This window comes from Lissotriton helveticus, chromosome 7 (assembly GCF_964261635.1).
Source record: "Lissotriton helveticus chromosome 7, aLisHel1.1, whole genome shotgun sequence".
Taxonomy (NCBI): Eukaryota; Metazoa; Chordata; class Amphibia; order Caudata; family Salamandridae; genus Lissotriton; species Lissotriton helveticus.
The window spans coordinates 1,371,827,532-1,371,843,824 of NC_136068.1; positions in this window are offsets into that span (position 1 = coordinate 1,371,827,532).

The window sequence follows — 16,293 nt, forward strand, 5'->3', positions numbered from 1 at the left end:
CGAATAACACCCCAATGGCCCCAAGCAAATGGGGAGGCGGAAAGATTTATGAGGACTGTTAATAAAACCATAAGGATTGCGCTAGTAGAAGATGTAGACCCAGAGGCAGCATTACAACGCTTCCTGAGAGAGTACCGAAGCACCCCTCACAGTACCACGCAGCGGTCGCCGTGGTCATTGATGTTTGCAGGACCCCGGCGTGACCTACTGCCAACAGTGGAGCATTGGAAGCCTGCGCCATATTCACCAGCTGCCACCCAAGAAAGAAGGAGAAGAACGAACGACGGGGCAAGCTGCAAGAGGCGGGCACAAGACCGGATGTTGGTACCGGGAGATGCGGTGCTGGTGAGAACACGCAGTCCTGGAGGTAAATTTAGAACGCCATATGAAGTCGAACCATGGACAATGAAAACAACCAAAGGTACGGCTGTGACAGCGGAAAAGAATGGAGAAGAAATCACTAGAAATGTGTCATGGTTTAAACGCATTGCACCCAGACCGGAGGCCCAAGAATCTGGTGACGGGCTCGTCACCGAAACGGCCAGTCAATCCGATAATGGTCTGGAACCGGGTGATCAGGAGGACAGTACCAACGTCTGCTCGTCTCCACGGTGAAGAAAACCTGAACCAGTGCTAACCAGGGGACACAACACCCACAATCTTCAACCAAATCCCAGACCCAATCGGATGCTGGCAGACTTTACATGTGAACTTACAAAGACTGAAATGAAGGCAAGGAAAACAAACACCAAGTTGGGAAGGGATGTAGCAGTCTAGTGTTTCGCGGGTCTCGGCCGAGACCCGGAAACACCCTCACACATTGTATCATCTTCTGGCCAGGCGTGGCCAGAAGACTATAAATAAATGAACCGAGGTCGCTCGTGGATTCCGGTTCGACACAGTGACCAAGGTGTGTGTGTGTCCATCATTGATTTTAAAGTTGATCTTACCAGGTGGCCCCCAGTGTATATTCCTGCTCCCCTACAGTAATTATTCATTATTTTCCCACCACTCCTCCGGTCCTTCACGTCTACTTATGTATGCATAGATCTTAGACACAGTGGTGGAGATCTACATTCAGAAAATATAGGAGAGGTGATGGTGGAGGTCTCCAGCAACATGGTTCATAAATTACATTTTGTAGTACATGAGTAGTAATACTTCTTGTACAAAATGCACTTTCTGAATTAATTCATTCATTTGTGGATTTTTGGCCAGTTTTATCAATGTTTTGCGTTGCTCTTGCACACACAAGTGGACACAAGGGTGATGTAAAACCTAAGTGAGATTTATCAAGCCATTCAAGCCTACCTTGCATGGTCCTGCATGGGTTGATAATTCTGGAATATTGAAAGGCAGCACAAATAACTACTGTGTGTTACTTGGCCCAAGGGAGGCATTCCATGGGGGGACTGTGGTTGTTCCCATTCATCCACCCATAGATTTTGATACATTCCCAGATTTACCATTAGTGGTAGACCTGGGAATGCGTCAAGATGCTATGCCTCCCAAGGTGAGGAGCAACGGGGAGAAATATCTTAAATTCGCCTAGTTTTTACTCTTTCTATATGTGCTGCTTTCTGAAGCATACGTAGAAAGAAGAAAATGCCTCTGAGGATTGTTTTCGTGCAGGAAGGTCTCCCTTCTTGCACAAAAATAGTCCTGCCTACAACTCAGGCATACATCAACCATGACGGAAGAGTGCCATCATTGGCACAGGGCAGCACATTGTGACCCTGCCTTAGGAAAGGATGCTCCACATAATGTTAAATACAGCACATTCCTGCCCTTTCATGCAACACAGCATTGCACAATGTTTTGCTGCATTGAGGTGTGTAAACATTTGAGAAATCTGGGGATAAGAGTCAATGTGTGCAGAACAATTAAGAAAATTAGCGTCTTCCTAGAGAGTTTAAGCTCTTCAATTTGATCTGCTTCTGGAGGTCATCAGCTGCAGGTGGTTGCAGGCATTTTCACCCCCTCCCTGTCGTTTGCGCACACTCTTTTCCCTTTGTTTTCTACTCTCTCTCTCTTTTCACCCCCATTCTCCCTCCTTATTGCTCACATCTGTGCTTAATTAAGGCCAGCTGACATAAGGAGCCAACAACGTGTGCCTACAACAGAAAACCAGATTGTAATAAATGGCCTACAAATACACTTGTTACTAGTTGCAGTAGTGACTGGTCATTCAAGCGGGGGCAGGCAGCACACACACACATACTCACACTCACCCATCTACAAGCACACTAACTTACACCCATGAATTCACTAGCATGCCCACATACATCCACCATTCACAAGCATATACATATGCATACATCCATTTATAGGGCTATAAAGAGCGAGAGTTTTCCCAAATAAACCCAGAAAGGACCGGGAAATATCACAATCAAAAAAGAATTCCTTTCTGTGTGTTTCAATTTAGGTTCTAACATAAATCACGTACAACATCAATTTGTTTAGACCAATTTCATCCTCCTAACCCCACACAGTGTATTTAAATCAAAACATAAAAATGTATGTCACTAAGTAGTTTTTTATTTATTAAAAAAATTTACTTATAGTCAATATAAGCAGTTCATTAAAAACAAAATCATAGTTTTTTTCAAAACAACATATTAAACACATTTCCTAAATCTTAACATAAATCAATACATGTTTCTCAATACATCCTTAAAAAACAAGAATTATACAGTTAAAAAAATCCTTGTGTCGACGCGTTTCGGTGCTTCGTTTTTTTAGAACACCTTCCTCAGGACAGATTAAAAAAAATCTTCTTTCTAAAATAAATACATACAATTAGTCAACTTATATTATAAGGGGAGGTTATTATTTTTAAACTCATGAACTAATGGTGAAAAAGGTCTAAAACATATCTTACATTTCTGACAATTTTTCTTTTAGGTACCAGATTTATCCCGGAGGTTATAGTGAGTATAGAACCTCCACTTCCGCTCTGTATATCATCAGAGGATCTGTACATAAAATAACATGATTTTAGAATTTAACAAACACGTGCTGGATTAGATGTCTATTGAATAGGGACATTTTGCATTGTCGCTTACTTATTAATTGCGTAGAAACACTACGCTCCGTGGTGAGAGCTGCGTTTCCAAAGACTTTTAAAATTTGTTACTTCTGTCTTTGACTTCACCGGTGGAGTTACTTTCTTTATCTCCTCCTGGGCTCATCCACTAGTCCTTCCTCTTTTTTATTTGAGGAGATCTTCAGCCTTTAAATAAACAATATATAGTGTCAGGAAAAGTATTGTATAATCCTATTTGATGGTACAAACTAAGAACTCCCTGTCCACATTTATGGGTATATTCTTCTTAGCACTTGTAAACGATCCATCTAGTCATTAAACTGGGCGGATGGATTCTCTGCTCACACCCCATTATAGTTAGATACTAAATGTTTATCCTCGCTTCCTTACACAATTTTAATGTTCTAACCAAGTCAGTGACTGCTAACTAGGGAAACAAAAATACGTTGAGCTCCCACTTATGGTGTTCGCTCCCCGCATTGTACACGGGATTAGGGGCGGTGAGAATGGAGTTTCACGGCGGGTTAACCTCCCTCCCAACGTTCCCAAGCGAGCTAGTCTTACCTCTCGTTAGAAGCGTAACGGTCCGCCTGCCCGGTCTCCCTGGTTATCCGTGTCAGTATAATTACTGCACTGGGCTCTCTCTTTTTATACCCAAAACGTTTTTTGATTGTTTCACGATGACAAACAGCTGGGTCCCATTAAGCAATACCGGCTCACTGTAGCCGCCATTATTGTAGTTTTTATGTGTAGCGAATAAACCCAAAAGGGAAGAAGGACTAACAATTACAGCTTCCCAAGAGCGCAAACCTTCCGTGTTTATTTTTTCTTTGAATCTATTGTGATTTAACAATTTTTACATATTTGTTTACTCAAACGAGTGAAGCAGATTAAAGTAATTAAGTTTAGAAATGCTACACTCGTATTTCATAGATTATTTTCAATAGCTAATAGCACCGCCGAAAAATGTCCACCATTTCGGTAGTTTTTGGATTAGGTTGTAGTTCCAATATTTTCAAGCAACCGAAGAATAAACAGCAAAGATGGACAACTTCGTCCGTACCTCCAGCTAGTTTATTTTCCTATAATACATTAACATATAATTTTTCGGACTGCCTCGAACTTGATCGAATTATTAGCAACGAATCTTATTTGTAATATATTGCTTGAAATCAATATATCGAGTGATTAATTTCTTTATCTAAAGATGGTGAATATTGCTTTAATGGTAGCAAATCTTCATACTCATTATAAACAATCAACAGAGACAAATAACCATCTTGTCAGCTTCTCGTTTTCCCATAATTAACAATAGAATCGTTTCTGTTCAGTTTACAAAGTAGCCATATTGTTATTACAAACCACTTATAGGGAATTGTCAACATCCTATGAACATCATACCATTAAATCATGGTTCTATACATATTTTTTTCTTATTTTTCACAGATATGCATTGGGTCACTGGATAAACACTTGTATATGCCCATATTGCAGACCACTTCCTTACACATAAGTGTTTTTATATACACCGACAATATCACATGTTATTTTTCAATGCTAGAGCTCACCTATTTCCACATTCTATGGTATTATTCAATACATAAGAATAGTAACATCGCTTTTTAAGTCAAACAATTGTATAATTCTACATCATATCACTTTAAATAATCATTTCAGTTGTTCACAATTTCCTATTTTTTTAGCCTCTTCAGTTGACTCATAGGGTTCCTCTAATGTGTGTAATGGAGAGCAAATGATTCTACCTAATCATTCTTTCCCATTCTTCCCTATTATTCAGGCCATGGGTTTATGTTCTAAATTTAGACGTAAAGAACTGTTCTCTTTGTTTGCGTCTTTTTTCAGTGTCTCCTCCTCTCATAGATGTCTTAATTTTTTCCACTATGAACCATTTAAGTTCATCTTCTTTTTGATTTTCTGCCACCCAATGTTCCACTAATGGGGCATTTTTCTTTTGATTTTTAAGGGCGGATCTGTGTTCTGATAGACGTAATCGCACCTCTCGACCTGTTTCACCAATATAACCCTTTTGACAGGGGCATATTAGTAGGTATATAACATTGGATGTTCTACAATTTACATGTTCTTTCATCCAGTGCGTAGTACCGTTCAGTTCAATCTTATCAGATTTGATAATAGACTTACAGTGAGAGCATGTTCCACATGGTAAATTACCACAAATTCATTTATAGCACATATGCACAAATGCATATAGGTTCATATATATGCATGCTCACGAACATTTAAAAAAACACTTACCGGGCTATTGGCGGTAACATTGGGTGGCTGGAGGATTAGGAATGTCGTCTCCTCTCATTGGCTGACCTTGTTATTGGTCAGCCAACAAGAGGTGACACCAGTCCCTTGCTCCTTACAGAGTGAGATGGGGTCAGTGAGATTGTTGTTCTCATCTCACTCCATGACAAGTCTCACTGTTGGACACAGCCCTGGGCACTTTAGGGCTCCAAACTGAGACACCCAGGTTGAGTCTATCTGTGATGTGCTGCCTTGTCATGAGGAGGAGGCCCTCCTAGCACTTTGCCGGGCTGAGGAGGTAATGGCCGCAGGACAGAAATATGAAGCCTGTCAAAGTTCAGCTCTAGCAGCCAGGCCCCTGTGGATTTAGCACATTTGGATGCCTGTCCTGAATATGCCTCACCTGAGCATGAAGAGTGTCTGTCAGGCTGACTTCTGCTGAGCCTGACAGACACTCTTCGTGTTTGCAAAATTGTGGGGTGTGAGGTTGCTCCACCATTAAGGACCGGCTGCTGCTGTCTGGTGAAGCAGAAGCACTCAAACTGCAAAATGTAATTTTGCAAAGAATTCTAAAAGATCCTATGGCTTGAATTGTTTGCTTCCTTTCTACTATCTGTTCTCTGTCTCAATCCACCCTTCTCTCATCCTTTCTTTCTCTCTCGCACTCTCGCTCTAACTCTCTGCTTCTTCCTTTCTCTCTCTTCCTCTTTATCCTACACAGTGTTATTACTTAACGAGCTTCCACAGCAAAGCCTTGCCATACACTATTTCCATTGCTCCTTCCAAACTAATGTAGCTCAGCTTGTGTAATTTACATTTTAATAGCATGGCTGAACTTTTCAAATGAATGCTATCGCCTTATCAAAAGTTAACTCTAGTGTGACTGCCACGTCTGCTTATCCTGCGGGGTCTGTGTGGGCAGCTTTCCCCAGATACTACCATACAAGCCCACATGGCTCTCCTTTCAGTTCTGCTACATTTACATCTTTTAATTGTAGGAGGAAATAGTGCCCCAAATGTGAGACACCCCCAAATTTACCTCAGTCAGAGTTTCCACATTTCACTGGATCACTGTATCATTGGATCAGAGACAGCGTTAAACCTCAGTTTCATGAGGCAATGTGTCCCTGCGTTAAGGCACCTCCCAAAGCATCAAAAATCAGAAATTCAGTTAATTAATTAATTGATTAAATAATTAATTAGGATTAATTAAATAGGCCCAATTAATAATTGAATTATAAACCAATGAAAGTTTAAATGGTTTTATTACAGGATTTAAATTAAAGTGGTACAGAGTCAATGCCATTAGGCCTTCAAATGCAAAGTTATACAGAGTATTTAAAATCAGAAATTATTCTGAGTCCCAAATGGGCTGCAAATTAGAAAAGAAAAAAACAGCATCCTTAGTAGCATTCAGGAAAGTGCTGACTCACCTCCAAAATCAAGGGGCTATTATACATTATTTTCGCATACAAAATTGCAAATACTCTGGGTGGTGTAGCAAATGTATAGCTTCTTCAGCAAATCAGAGCACATGAAAACTAAACATCATATTGTCGTATCACATAAGTATTAACTCATTAAATGAATAATTATCCAGCACCCTCTATGTTAAGGCCATCCATAGATAATAGAACATAAGTAGATACGTGAACAATGATCTGTTACCTGTATGAATGGGGCACAGTGAACGAGCAGAAGACATTTTGGGGCAGATTCCGATCTCGCTCGGAAGGGCTCCAAACGCTATCCGGCCGGAAAAAGTATGAGCCGTATGAGTGTTTTTCGATCGACTCGTACAACGGTATGAGCAAACAAGTACGATGCGAGAAATGGAAAATCGCCGACTGAATCGTTTCCGGGTCCGAACCGCCTTGCAATGGAGGCGATTTCCGACCGAACCAGAACGATACACGATTCGCACAGCCGGATCGAGTCGGAGCCTCCAACACGTAAATGCTCCAGGAAGCGGACTTCTGGGGTCCGCGCATGACGCCCCTTCACCAATAGTCGTACGAGTCGATCACAGGTGGGGGGCCAAGAGCCCCCCCAACACATGCATGTACGGTGCGGGTGGCACAGAAGCGTCCCCACTACAGGAGGCACCCTTGTGCGCAACATACCTTTTTCATCAATGGGAGACTATGTATGCTTCATACAACAGGCTCCCATTGATTTCAATGGGGCTCTGAGAGACCCCTGTCCCTCAACGCTTGTTCGCAGTGTACTCGAGCTCTCTCAGCCCTGGAGCACGAGTCAGTTGGAAAGCCCTCCGGATCCAAGTCAGACAGAGCCTTCGCCCAGAGAGATCGGAATCGGCTTCTTAATTGTTTAAAACCGTGTCAGAACTGAGAAAAGTTCATTGAGAGTGGAAAAACAGTGGAAATAAACCATTACGGTTCACTGATAAAATATCGATGTTCTAAATATCGAAAAAAAATATTGACTGCATAAACATCGACTCCAATACTGTAACAGGTTAGTACAAAAATATTGAATCAAAAATATCAAGGTAAAAAATATAGATGTAAAAAATATTGATTTAAAAACATATATCAAATAAAATATAAATAGTAAATATATTCAATGATAATATTATTTTTAATAAAACTAATTAAATGTAATGTACATTTTAACTAAATGTAACAAATAAACATAATTCAAAAAATATAAACACACAAACATAATAAAAATGTATACCTATACCTATATTTACTTAAAAATAATGTATTAACTATTATCTTTATTATTTTTTTTACTTTAAAATTATATAAAAGGAAAATATATATATATTTCCCAATAATTTAAAATAAAAAATATTCTGTAATAAATTACAAAAGAAAACTATTTAAAAAAAAATTCACTTACATTTCCAAATAAAATAAGTGCTACAGTAGGGAAAGTGTTGGGTAGCAGAATAATTAAATTCACTATTTCAACTCCAGTGAGTGCAACAGTAGGGAAAATGTTAAATAGCCGATGTGTAAAAATGACTATTCCCACTTCAATGAGTGCAACAGTAGGGAAAGTGTTGGATAGAAGAGCTGCAAAAATTACTATTCCCACTCCAAAGAGTGCAATAGTAGGGAAAGTGTTGGATAGCTGATGAGGATTATGAATCCGAAACCGGTCCCAGGATGCTTGTTTCCGGTCCAGGGAAGACATGGCTTGGCAGTTCGGGCTGGACTGTTCCCATGAGTCACAGGGTCAGACTGATTTGCATATGGCCATGTCTGAACTGGGGTGGCTGAGTGAGCTAAAGAATGGGGATGGATTAAACCCAGATCAGTTGACTGGGGGTGAGTGTTTGATTTGCTCAAACGCTCTGTCAATCATCCCCTTTTGTATTGCTTTGTCCGCCCTAAGTTGGCAGGGTATGCTCAGACGTGAGTCCCTTGCTCACTTGGCCACTGGATTCAAGATAGCCTGGCTGATGAGGATTATGAATCCGAAACCGGTCCCAGGATGCTTGTTTCCGGTCCAGGGAAGACATGGATTGGCAGTTCAGGCTGGACTGTTCCCATGAGGCACAGGGTCAGACTGATTTGTATATGGCCAGGTCTGAACTGGGGTGGCTGAGTGAGCTAAAGAATGGTGATGGAATAAACCCTGATCAGTTGACTGGGGCTGTGTGTTTGATTTGCTCAAACGCTCCGTCCATTATCCCCTTTTGTATTGCTTTGTTCGCCCTAAGTTGGCACGATATGCTCAAACGTGAGTCCCTTGCTCACTTGGCCACTGGATTCAAGATAGCCTGGCTGATGAGGATTATGAATCCGAAACCGGTCCCAGGATGCTTGTTTCCGGTCCAGGGAAGACATGGCTTGGCAATTCGGGCTGGACCGTTCCCATGAGGCACAGGGTCAGACTGATTTGCATATGGCCATGTTTGAACTGGGGTGGCTGAGTCAGCTAAAGAATGTTGATGGATTAAACCCAGATCTGTTGACTGGGGGTGAGTGTTTGATTTGCTCAAACGCTCCGTCCATCATCCCCTTTTGTATTGCTTTGTTCCCCCTCAGTTGGCAGGGTATGCTCAGACGTGAGTGCCTTGCTCACTTGGCCACTGTATTCAAGATAGCCTGGCTGATGAGGATTATGAATCCGAAACCGGTCCCAGGATGCTTGTTTCCGGTCCAGGGAAGACATGGCTTGGCAGTTCGGGCTGGACTGTTCCCATGAGGCACAGGGTGAGACTGATTTGCATATGGCCATGTCTGAACTGGGGTGGCTGAGTGAGCTAAAGAATGGTGATGGATTAAACCCAGATCAGTTGATTGGGGGTGAGTGTTTGATTTTCTCAATTGCTCCGTCCATCATCCCCTTTTGTATTGCTTTGTTCGCCCTAAATTGGCAGGGTATGCTCAGACGTGAGTCCCTTGCTCACTTGGCCACTGGAATCAAGATAGCCTGGCTGATGAGGATTATGAATCCGAAACCGGTCCCAGGATGCTTGTTTCCGGTCCAGGGAAGACATGGATTGGCAGTTCAGGCTGGACTGTTCCCATGAGGCACAGGGTCAGACTGATTTGTATATGGCCAGGTCTGAACTGGGGTGGCTGAGTGAGCTAAAGAATGGTGATGGAATAAACCCTGATCAGTTGACTGGGGCTGTGTGTTTGATTTGCTCAAACGCTCCGTCCATTATCCCCTTTTGTATTGCTTTGTTCGCCCTAAGTTGGCACGATATGCTCAAACGTGAGTCCCTTGCTCACTTGGCCACTGGATTCAAGATAGCCTGGCTGATGAGGATTATGAATCCGAAACCGGTCCCAGGATGCTTGTTTCCGGTCCAGGGAAGACATGGCTTGGTAATTCGGGCTGGACCGTTCCCATGAGGCACAGGGTCAGACTGATTTGCATATGGCCATGTTTGAACTGGGGTGGCTGAGTCAGCTAAAGAATGTTGATGGATTAAACCCAGATCTGTTGACTGGGGGTGAGTGTTTGATTTGCTCAAATGCTCCGTCCATCATCCCCTTTTGTATTGCTTTGTTCCCCCTCAGTTGGCAGGGTATGCTCAGACGTGAGTGCCTTGCTCACTTGGCCACTGTATTCAAGATAGCCTGGCTGATGAGGATTATGAATCCGAAACCGGTCCCAGGATGCTTGTTTCCGGTCCAGGGAAGACATGGCTTGGCAGTTCGGGCTGGACTGTTCCCATGAGGCACAGGGTGAGACTGATTTGCATATGGCCATGTCTGAACTGGGGTGGCTGAGTGAGCTAAAGAATGGTGATGGATTAAACCCAGATCAGTTGATTGGGGGTGAGTGTTTGATTTTCTCAATTGCTCCGTCCATCATCCCCTTTTGTATTGCTTTGTTCGCCCTAAATTGGCAGGGTATGCTCAGACGTGAGTCCCTTGCTCACTTGGCCACTGGATTCAAGATAGCCTGGCTGATGAGGATTATGAATCCGAAACCGGTCCCAGGATGCTTGTTTCCGGTCCAGGGAAGACATGGCTTGGCAGTTCGGGCTGGACTGTTCCCATGAGGCACAGGGTCAGACTGATTTGCATATGGCCATTTCTGAACTGGGGTGGCTGAGTGAGCTAAAGAATGGTGGTGGATTAAACCCTTTTGTATTGGATAGCGGAGTGTAGACATTACTTTTCTCACTCCAGTGAGTGCAAAAGTAGGGTAAGCGTTGAATAGCGGAGGAATTACATTTACTATTCCAACTCCAGTGAGTGCAACAGTAGGGAAAATGTTGGATCGTGGAAGGGTAAGAATTACTAGTCCCACTGCTGTGAGTGCAACAGAAGGGAAAGTGTTGTATAGCGGAGGGGTAAAAATTACTATTCCCATTCCAGTGAGTCCAACAGTAGGGAACGTGCTGGATAGCGGAGGGGTAAAAATTATTATTTCCACTCCATTGAATGCAACAGTAGGGAAAGTGCTGAATAACAGAGAAGTAAAAAATACTATTCACACTCCAATGATTACAATAGGAGGGAAAGTGTTGGATAGCAGGGAAACAAAAATTACTAATAGTACTCAAACAATTGAAAAAAAACACCAAATACAGCATTTTAAAAATCTTAAAAATAAATAAACAATAATTTAAAAATTTAATATTACATATATTTAACATATAAAAAGAAAACATATAATATTAATGACATATAACAAAAACCTACAAATAATAACATTAATAAATACATTTATAAAGATAGGTATTTAAAAGTACCAAATATTAGCAAACAAAAAAATGTATTAAAACGTAAATGTATTTATGTTATTTCCTACCCAATAACACCACACCAATAACAAAACACTTCAACATTTTTAATTGAATGTATTTCCATAATTAAAATAATGCATAATCCATTAAAAAATCTTAGAAATAAAAAAAATCATTGAGTGCACATACTTTAACACTATAATATTCACAAGACACTCCTAAATTAAACTATAAAATAATAATAGACAATTAAACATTATTTTTAAAAGAAAAACTATTACTATTAACAACTAATAATTACATATTTAGCAATGTATTTAATACCCACCTTTTACCCCTTTTAAAGTGAAAACAACAGACAAAAAAATAAACAATTACGCAAAATAAATATCAAATAAATAACATTAATTAACAACTATATAATAATTAATTAAACACACAATACTTCCCACCCTTTACTCATATAAATACAACTCACGCCTAAAATTAATTACACTATTACCATAATTATTTACTAATTAATTAATTAAAATTAATTTAATAAGTAATTATAAATTCATCAATTAAAAATAAATTGCTTCCCACCCTTTCCACATATAAATACCCAACACACCTAAAATTCATTACACAACTCCCATAATTAATTACCAAGGAACTAATTAAAATTATAAGCAATTATTAATTAATTAATAAGAAATTACTTTCTCCATTTAACACTATAACATTTCAATCAAACAAGTTATAATAAATAAAAAATATGCAATACATTTAATATAATTAAATTACTTCCCACCCAATTCCCCAATAAACTCACAACCCACTGCGAAACTAAAAATGCAAAATTCAAGTAAAAAATATTACTAAAAATAATCAATTAATTTTATATCATTAAATTACTTCCCACCCTCTTCCCCTATAAACCCACAACCCACTACAGAACGAAAAACGCAAACAAATATTTAACAAGTAATAAAAATATAACACCTATATTAAAAATAGAAATACATCTTATACAAAAAACATACATCACACACAGATAAAATATATACTAAAATACATAACATTAATACAAATTCGATATTTTTAACAGCTATATTTTTGCAAACAATATTTTACACTTTGATATTTTTAACATCGATATTATTTATCTAAATTCAATATTGTTGACCACAAGAATTTGTCTGTCGATATTTCTGACCCAATATATTTTTAATTCGCTATTTATGTAAATCGATATTTTTGATTTGATATTCTGTCTCTGCACCAACATAGTGATCAGATGGAAGATATGAACCAGTAATGTTTTTGATGACGCAGTTTATTCAGCCTAACTGTCACAAAAGAACCTATGTTTAGGCTAAACTTTTCGACGCCTCTCCAAGTTCTAATAGTAGCTCACTCCATGAGTCCAACCTCTGTTTTCATTCTGGCACTGATTTTGGCCCAACTACCTAGGATATATGCATGCTCTATGAGCCACTGTTCTTTCACGTTAGTCCTTCTACTGTCTGTTTCAGGTCACTCCTCCTGGTGACAATACTCACCTTCTTGCATGTTTTGATATAATGCTGACATATGAATATTGTCTAGTTGTGCCTGGCCACTAGTCAGAAGGATACATGTTTTGTATCATCATTTGAGCGCTGTAAGTTCTGATGACTTTGCATATCATTTTCTGAATTGTTATCACCTTTTGCAAGCACTATCAAACCTGTGTTGTCAAGAACTTGGGATTCTGTTTGGGAAATGGTCCACACAATGACAGGCAGAACACAAAGGAGATTTTGGCTATGGATATGTTTAGTGGTTTCTTTCGGGGCAGTGACTATGACTACAGAAGGGAGGAAGTGAAGCCAATCACATGCATAAATAACGTCTGTGTCTCTCTACCAATTAGAAGTGTAACCTGTGCCCTGTCAGTAGACTGCCCCTGTGTCCTAAGTCTTCACACTCCTTGATGGACCAGAACCGAGACATGTGATGATCTTGGTCAGTGCCCCAGGATTGCATTGAAGTGTCTCCTGTATTGGCTGCTAATTCTTACCCATTGCTTTATCTAAGCCTAAAGTGGGTCGATGAAGGAGAGCCAATCACAATCAAATTGGAATGTGGTTTGTTACAAATGTGTAGTCACAGTTTTTGAGTGGGGGACATTCTGTAACAGACTGTTTTGTCCTCAAATTTTTCAACGTGTCTCATTAGCGTCCATTCAAGGCTTTGCCAGTGTAGTAGGTAATTCGGGTTTAGTATACTTTTATCCCCTCCATCCAGAAGGGCGAACATGTATATTCTGGTTTGTTTTCATCAAATTTCTTATATGATTTTACATCTTTATTGTGTGTTTCATGCACTGACGTAGACCCACGTCGGTCCATCAATAGATTGTATTTATAGGTCACAAAATCTGTGAATCCAAATATATGAAAAGTGCATTTAAAATATTGTGCAGTATTATATAAAAAGCACTTGATGCAAGTATTGAAAGCATTGTAAAACCAACCAATGCCTGCTGTCACAGGCCGCAAGAGTAGCCTGTATAAGATGCAATGAAGATATAGGGCAGAAGAGTGCGTACTATATAGACTTCCAGAAGAACTAGAACAAGTATATTCATAGGAACGAAAAATAGTCCTAATACTATGCAAGAGCAGGAGGTTAAACATGAGAATCCATATATCATCAATGGTTCATCCATCATGCAATATCAATTCTTGAATGAAGAGAGATATGTGATAGAAAGAGTCAGTATTCCTGTGGGACCAGCTGTATGATCCGTACTCGTGAGGGAAGAACAGTCATCCTACATATGATCAAACTATCAATCAGAATGTTTCGATCGTGTTCAATATTTTTCTTTCCCGGGGACAGGCACATACTACAGACTACCAAGAAATGAGGGATCAGGCACGAGTGTAATTCACACCGGCCTCGTGGAGTTTTGTCACTTCCAAGTAGCACCGAATCATGCTGCTGATAGCCATGCATGAGGGAGATACCAGCTGCATTTAGCACTTCACATAGCATACATCAAACAGGTGCACCTGTCTGTACTATCTGTAAGTTGCATTATGGTGTTCATGATCTAAATACTTGCAGCTTTCATTTCAGGCTACTTGGTCTTGTCCATTAAACAATATATATCGATACATAGGTAATTTTTTCCAAATCCCAAAAATCTGATTCTACGGTATGTAGTTTTGACCTACACCACTCTGGTTTGAGTACTCAAATCACATGTTTAAGGCCCATGTAGGAGCAAGTGATGCAGTGATGAAGGCACTAGCCTCTTGGATCTTTGTGATATTACCTTAAGCTATGCTGTCTCAGACATAAACCCAAAATCAGTATGTAAGCATGATAGGTTGAATCAAAGGTAGGGGCCACGAGGGAATGTTACCAAGACTGAGCCATTTGGGCACATTGAGGCTAGTAGGCATTTTTCCCTAAACAAATCCTGGGAATCTTGCGCCCACACGGTATTGTTGCAAAATGGTTTGCTGGAATCTGGAAATGCCACATGGCACGGATATGGACAAAGATCTGCTCCCGTACACCAAGTGGATCAGGTAGAAAGGGTTTCCATTACAATTTTCCAATCTACTGTAGAGTAGATTGCAAGAGGAGCCTAACCCCGGCCATAAGAGTTTTTGGTCACTTCCTCATTCAGCCTGCCAGGTGTGTTGTTAATATTGCTGCAGCACGTTACAAAAATCAATACTTTAACTTAATGTGAAATATAAGTATAACTGTTCTCCATGAATGACACATTCATTTTAAAACCCCAAAACTCTGCTGTTTGCAGTCTCATGAGTTTGACATGTTCATTACAAGGAAAACTGATGCCTCTATCCTCCATCATAGGAGGAGATATGTGTAAAACCCTATCAGAATGATTGCTGGCCATTTGGTTGCACAAAGTTAAGAACACTTAAGGAGCATTATTGCACACCAAAGCTGCTGCCATGTTTCAAATGCTCACATAAATAGGTGTGCGAGTCCGATTTGAAGAAAGCAAGAGAATCAACAGGACAAGTGAAGACACTGTACTTTTTTCCCACTGACACAATCATAGAACAGGAGGCACTTACTAAAGTATTGCAATCTTGCAGAGTTGCTCTCGGCAGCTATCGAGATCTAATTATTCCTAGGAAATAGTTCCAGTTCTCTAAATGCCTGATACTGATAATAAGCGCCAGACTCCAGGGATTAAGATAGGATTCTGCAGAAGGACAAACTCTTTGTCAGTCAGTAGGAGCAGCAGAATCTGGGACTCCCAAGCTGGCATATTCAATTGGGTGGGAAGTCTGGGACAATGGATGGAGAAACTCATACCTCATCCTAGGCTAGCCAGTGAGGAAGAAGTGACTCACAGACTCTGGCCTCTGCTCAGCTCACTGATGTTGCACCAGATGTGACAGCCAGTTTCTAATTAAGAAAGGCATGATTGAGCTTCTAACACCCACACAGAAACAGAACCACTCTTGATCATCGAACAGGTGAAGTTTTCTCCTACGTAACAAGGCCCTGAGGGAGCTCTGAGCTACTCAATCTCTGTGTAGCCTTTAGCACTATCGCCAACAATGAATTCTGTGTCTGCTAGAACTTGAGATAGGGATCAGAGGTACATCATTCTAAAAGGGCTCAAGATCTTCTTTTAACCCTTCGCTTGACAGGCCAATCTCCAACCTTCAGACTCTTTGTCAATCGCTTGTTGGTTAGCTTAGGCATCAGCAAAAGACAAACAATTGATGGTCGGAATGCAGAACAATTTAAAACATTCACCCCCAGT